Here is a 6,812-nt window from a genome sequence, read left to right as displayed (position 1 = left end):
TGAGGTAACTCAGACCCAGTAAGACAAATATGGTATGTATTCACTTATAAGTGGACATTAGATATTAAGTAAATGATAACAAAACTGTAAATACATAGACTCAGAAGGGTTAGGTATGCATGGATCTCCCTTGGAAGGAGAAATAGAATAGAATTTACAGGTCTACTGGGGGCATGTACAGAGGGATCAGGTAGGGGAGGAGATAATAGGGAAGGAGAAAGTGTGAAGAAAGGTGAGTGGAATTGGGAAGCACTTGGGGAGTGGTATGGAAAACTAGTGCAGTGGAGATTTCTGAAGTCTATGAGGGTGATCCTAGTGAGGATTCCTAGTAATAGGGGATGTGGAGTCTCCCCTGGCCATCTTTTGCAGCCAGGCAAGGCTTACAGTGATGGGACTGGGTTGCATTCGCTTCAGTTGTTGGCCAAGGGGTTCCTGTGGAGATCTCCAAATATCACAGGCTGATGCTAGGCCAGAGGGCTTCTCTCTGCAAACTGACAGTGTCCATTGCCAAGGATAACACAGCTCATTGAATGTGGGGGGAGCCTTCACCCCTACATTCTAGTCTCTTTGGTGCAGGAAGGTAGTCTGAAAGATACCGAAAGAGAAACCATGAACACCAATCCAGACGAGAGGGAACCCATGCTGTACACTGCTTCGATGGCCAGGGACCGGAGATTGGATAGCCCAGAGATTTAGGTTAGAATCAAACAGGACTGGTTAAAAAAAAAATGAAATGATTCCTAATGATACTATGCTATACTCATAGATAGGTGCCTTGTCCAGTCCTCATCAGAGAGGCTTCTTCCGGCAGCAGATGGAAAAGTGTGCAGAGACCCACAGTCAAACATTATGTGGAGAGAGTCTAAATCGGAGGTTTCCATCAGGTCCCTCCCCTAGAGCTCAGAGAATCCCAGGGAGCAGACGGATTCTAGGAGGCGGAGGGGAATGGAGAACAGCAAAAGAACATGGCCCACTGAATCAACTAAGTAGGGACCATATGGGCTCACAGACACGGGAGCTGCAAGCACAAGGCATGCATGGGTCTGCACCGGCACAAGGCATGCATGGGTCTGCACCAGGTCCTCTGAGTGTATGTTCTGGGTGTTGTGTTTAGTGTTTTTGTGGGACTCTTAAATGTAGGAGTGGGTGTGTCTCTGACTCTTTTGCCTGCTCTGGACTCTTTCTCCTACTGGGTTGCTTTGCCAGCTTCAGTGTGAGGGCCCTGGCCTTGCCTTACCGTATTTTGGTTTGTTGCATTTGGTTGTCTCTGGGAATCCTGTTCTTTTCCGATGCGAGATAGAGGGGGTGTGGATTTGGGGAAGAAGGGAAGATGGGGGGGGAGTGGAGGGAGGGGAAACTGTAGTCAGCATGTATTGTACAAGAAAAATCCATTTTCAATGAAAATATCTATTAAATTTTTAAAAAGAAAAATAAATACGTTTTCTCTTACATGCAAAATGTATGTCTATGTGTGTGACATGAAAATAAAGAGGTGGATATGAGAGGAGCAGAGGTTATGCGGCAGAGAGGGGAGAATTAAAACAGAAGGGAACAACTTGGAGAGGAAGGAGGGGACAAGAAAACAGAGAGGGGGAGATATGGGAGAGAGCGGTGGGAGTAAGGACAGAGTGTACTGAAGTTAGTACGCAAATGTCATGATGACACCATCTCCTTGTATGCTAACCAAAGGCTAGCTGAAAGAGGAGCCTTCTCCCATTTAAGAGACCTCCTTCTCAGTCTCATTCTTGCCCCCTTGTACCGCCGACATGCACATTGCTCTCGCTGGCCCCTGATACCTTGGAAGTGCACTGTGTCCCCACAAGGCTCCTTCCACCTCTTCCTCCCCTATTGTGCCCCAAGCCTGTCCTGCTTATCTTACCTGGAAACCTTGCTCTATGTCTGTTAAGGTAAGGTTAGCTATTTTGTTAACTTTACTCATTCAGCCATTAAAATTTGAGCATCATAACAATTGAGCACCAATTAAAATCAAAGAGTATTCTAGACAATGTTCTATGATATTGTCTAGATCACTTTCTGACACTTCCAAGACTGCCCTTAAAATTTGCTTTGAAGCCAGGCAGCGGTGGCTCACACCTTTATTCCCAGCACTCAGGAGGCAGAGCCAGGCAGATCTCTGTGAGTTGGAGGACAGCCTGGTCTACAGAGCGAGATCCAGGACAGGCACCAACACAACACAGAGAAACCCTGTCTCGAAAAAAAAAAAAAAAAATGCTTTGAATCAGAGGGCAGAGCTGGCTACTAGCTGGCCAAAACTAACCACAGAGGTTTTGGAGGACTGAGAACAGATAGAGAGGAAACAGGAAGTAGTGGGGTGGGGTTTAGAGAGGGTCTCGGCCTGTTTTGGACTGAGGAATAAGAGGTGGGGAGGAGGGAAGGAAAGGTATAGGGAGGGAGGGAGGGAGGGAGGGGAGGGAGGGAGAGAGGGAGAGAGAGAAAGAGAGGAGGTCACTGGTTGCTTCTCTGCAACTTCTCTGATCATTCAGGTTCTTACCCTGATATCTGACGCCCAAGTTTTTATTGGTAAAGAATAATTAGATAAATGCTTCAAGGTGATAAGGCTACAAAGACAAAGGTAGACAAATAAAAGGTAGATCTCAAGTTCAGTTCACAAAATATATTGTAGCGGGACAAGAGTAGCCAGAAATGGACGTGGACGACACTAGTATGAGGCACAAAATGGCTAGGATGTAAAGGAGGCACATAGTCCTACAGCCCTGTATTTTAGTAACAGCAGGAACGGTGTCACGCTGACAATTGCCATGTTATAAGCATGAGACTAGGAAAAATGCACACACGTCTGGTTCATTCTTCTCCGTATGGCTAGTTCTTTTTTTTTTTTTTTTTTTCTTTTTGGTTTTTTTGAGACAGGGTGTCTCTGTGTAGCTTTGCACCTTTCCTGGATCTCACTCTGTAGACCAGGCTGGCCTCTGCCTCCCGAGTGCTAGGATTAAAGGCGTGTGCCACCACTGCCCAGCTAGTTGTGTTTCTTTGTTTGTTTGTTTTAACTTTATGGAAGTGTTTCTTTTTTAAAGTCTAGTACCAGAGAACAGGGTAGACAGACATGACAGTTACTACTCACAAGGGACAATGCCCCCTCTGGTCAGCTACATTGGTACCAGTAGCACAGAGAAGCCAAGTAGAAACAGTAGTCTTGCAGTGCCCGGCTTTCCAGGATGAAGCACACGACAGACGTTAACTAGCTCAACCTATCTTCTGGGAAGGAATTCAGTAAGAAAGCACAAGGACATCCTGGAAGGACTTAATCACATTCAGAATTAAACAGAAAATGTTCAAAGCTAAACAGTGAAGTGGAAGCTCTCATTAGCTGCTCAGTTCTATCAAATCTAAATAAAGAGTTTGGATAATGACTATCTCCACAGCACTTCACTTCCAACAATTCCTGGAACTATCCAGCCTAGCCTCTGTCTTCCGTCTCTCTGCCCCGGCCCACCATGCAATGCTTGGGTTGAATGAAGAGGTCCTAAGAACAGAGAGGCAAGACATGCGGTGAGAAAGCCCTGGGATAGGAGCACGTGCCCTGGCTGCTGATGCTATTGTTTCCATACAGAAGGCCTAGCAGCCCCTTCCAGGAGGAAAAGGAATCTATCTTGGCTGACAGCTGCCCTGAAAAGATCATCAGATATGCAGCTAGTTACCAGGTAACAGCCTAAAGCTCTTGAGTAATGATGAAACCGAAACCCTGCCATCTGCCCATTGAAACATTTTATTGTTTTTGTCAATGCTTTGTCCATAATTTATTATGGCCTAGACTTAATGACGCCAACCTGTATTTAAGCCAATTAGGAGCAAAACCACATTGCGTTCTCTTTAGGTCTAGTTGGTTGAGAATAACATTTCACGTAGTGACCTTATCATTCAGTCTTTAACAAAAACTCCTGAGTTGCATTGATTATTCCCCAGGAAATGAGAGAGCGATGGTAATTCAGATGGGCACCTCTGAAAAGATTGATCAGTTTCCTGTCCCGTTCTAGCCAGATTGTCTTAAAAACCATGGGCAAAAGCTGGAACGGCCCACCAATCTGAGACTGTATTCGAGCTTTTACGACATTAATCAGGAAGCTTAAGAACCCCAACATGGCACCCAGCACACCACCACAGACAAAGTCGTTGACCAAATGCGCGCTATTCATATAGTGTGGCAGTGGGCAGATGTTCCTTAATGGGCCCCTGAAAGGCAAAAAAAAGGCCATTGCTGAATCCATTTTTGAAGAGGATAGGCACCAAGCCTCAGTAATACTTTGCAATTCCATAGCCTCTAAGGGCCCGGGAGGCCTGGTAAGTGTTTGTGAGTTTTATCATGATGCTTGTGGTCCTGAAGCAAAGTCTGAACCCTTTCTAATGGAGTGAGAATGTCTTCTGTTGTCCCGGCAAGTACTGCTACCACACTTCTGGTGGTAAACTCCGGAGCACTGATCACATGCTTGTGGAGCAGGTGAGACAAGTCTTCATACAGACCAAACCTAAGTGCCAGCGTGGTGGTCTTCTGCATCAGTCGGGGGAGGACCCCACAACACAAGTTTCGAAACCCATCCCTCCTCAGCTGGAGTATGGCATTGCCGGTTTTGATGGCATACAGCTGCTGCCGAAAGAGGATCTTCTGAACGGGGTATGTGGTGGCCACGTTGTTGAAGGCTGCGCAGCAACCACAGAAGTAATGCTTTATCTCACCCATGTCTGAGATGTGAGGTGACCAATCCTGGTTTGAAGAGGTCAACACTGAGGGTCTCTTCTCTTATCATGCGCTTCTGAGTCCATCACGGTGCTTACGATCTTTCTTCTCTAGGAAATTTTTTTTAAACTGTGAACTGTGGTCTTCTGCTAGGCATTGGATCCTCAAAGATAATAAAGCTGCAGCCTAGTCAGTGAATCTCCGAGACTGGCTCAGTTCATTGAGTTAATACATCGAGAGCACCTTTGAGTAGTCTGGAGTACTCAACAAAGCTGAACTATGTTGCTGTTCTTTTCTGAAGTACTTATTTGATGTATAAATTCCTCAGGTCATATCCTGTGACATTGACTGAGCTGGCATTGATGATGACAGCTTTCTGGTAACTTTCCCAATGTTTCCCATTGTTAGCCTTCTCTCTTCTGGAGTCAGTATTGATAACTGCATTTCCCACAGCCCTGGGCGTCCTCCCGCAGGACCGCTGGCAAGTGAGCCTGAGCCTGCGCAGGCACAGACCAGGCTGGACCCAGGCAGGGCCATATGGCTAGTTCTTTCTTGTCCTTCAGAATTTTTTTCAATGCCAGCTCATTGAAGAAGCCTTTCTTGACCCTAAATCAACCTGTTCCTTCTCTATCAGAATCACAACTTTATCACATCATACAAAAACTTTCAGTACATGATTTACCATCCCCAAAACAGCGAACACCTAAAAACAGGGGTTGATACCTTGTCATTGCAAACTTTCTGTGTTCAACCCTGAGTCTAGTACTCTTTAATATTCAAGGGTGGATGGATGGACAAATGGATGGGTGAACGGATGCTGCATAGACGATGAAGGTGTGTGGAAGGATGGGAAATATTAGAATGTTAAATGAAAAGGGAACAATGTGAATTAAAAAGTAGATCCCAAGAACTGCAGGAGTACAACCAGTTTGTGTTATCAGGATGTGGGTAGAAAGGCAGCAGGTGGCAACCACTGAAAATAACACATGCAAGCGGTTTAAGAAGATTTTGCATATCAAGAATCAGACCCAGGTTTTCATTGACAATAGAAAGCACCTGAAGTCAGAAGAACAGAAGAGAGGCAGCCAAAGCTGTATGTTAAGGATGGTAATTAGGAAGATGGAATTTCTTACCTTTTTCATGTACTTGCTTGCAGTCAGAAATTGTATTATTATTGATTATTTAGTCACTCATTAATGAACAATATTTAATGAGCAAGGAGTTAATCTTGTGGTAGGAGGGTTAAGCTCCTGTGCTGTAAACATCCTTTTTACTAAATATGTATTAGGTAATGTTGTCTTGAAGGTTTTGTTACTTCCAACATCAACAAAATCATCATTTTGATGCAACACCTTGAGATTATTCAGGCCTCTCCCTAGAGCCCATCACCAGCTACAAGCAAATGTTCAGACACAGTAAGGAACATGACTACCAAATTCTAGTTAAGATTTTCTTACAAAGCAACATATGCAGGTGAACAAAGATTTCAGTCACTCACTAGAAATAATTTTTAAAATAAAATTTTATTAATTCTTTGAAAATTTCATACATGCCTACAATGTATTTTAGTCATATTTATCCCCCATTCCTTCTCCTAATTCCTCCCAGGCCCAAACTCTACTCCTCTACTGTCTCCCAATTTCCTCTTAAGTTTTTATATCCTGAGTCTAATTTGTCCTGCCCATATATTAATGGGTATGGGACTATCCCCTGGAGCATGATCAACCTGTCAAGGTCCTCCCCTTGAAGAAAATTATCTCTCCCTCTCCCAGAATACATCTACTGTCACAAGTTCTTCAGCTAGGGATGGGGGCTGGTGAGCCCCTCTCTCCTCCAGGCTGAATGTTGCCTGACTTGCTCTTATGCTAGATATAGTTTTTAAATGATATATTAATCCAAAAAATCTTCCAACATTATGAGAAATAGTTTAATGTTTGATATGTAATTAATAAAAAATTAAAACACTACAAATTAAACTATAACATTTTGACAATTGCATATTTTTATTTATTTATTTTTTTTTTGGTTTTTCGAGACAGGGTTTCTCTGTGTAGCTTTGCGCCTTTCCTGGCTCTCTCTCTGTAGACCAGGCTGGCCTCGA

At 44.1% G+C, this 6,812-nt stretch overlaps 1 pseudogene; it reads right to left on the bottom strand.

Moving 5' to 3' along the window:
- Positions 1–3,893: 3,893 nt before the first annotated feature.
- Positions 3,894–4,797, bottom strand: LOC128106036 (mitochondrial nicotinamide adenine dinucleotide transporter SLC25A51-like; annotated as a pseudogene).
- Between the last annotated feature and the right edge of the window lie 2,015 nt (positions 4,798–6,812).

Source organism: Peromyscus californicus, unplaced genomic scaffold, assembly GCF_007827085.1.
Source record: "Peromyscus californicus insignis strain IS unplaced genomic scaffold, ASM782708v3 Scaffold_9__1_contigs__length_137607984, whole genome shotgun sequence".
Lineage (NCBI taxonomy): Eukaryota > Metazoa > Chordata > Mammalia > Rodentia > Cricetidae > Peromyscus > Peromyscus californicus.
Note: the sequence above shows the minus strand (reverse complement) of the source record. Positions and strands in the feature narration are given on the sequence as shown.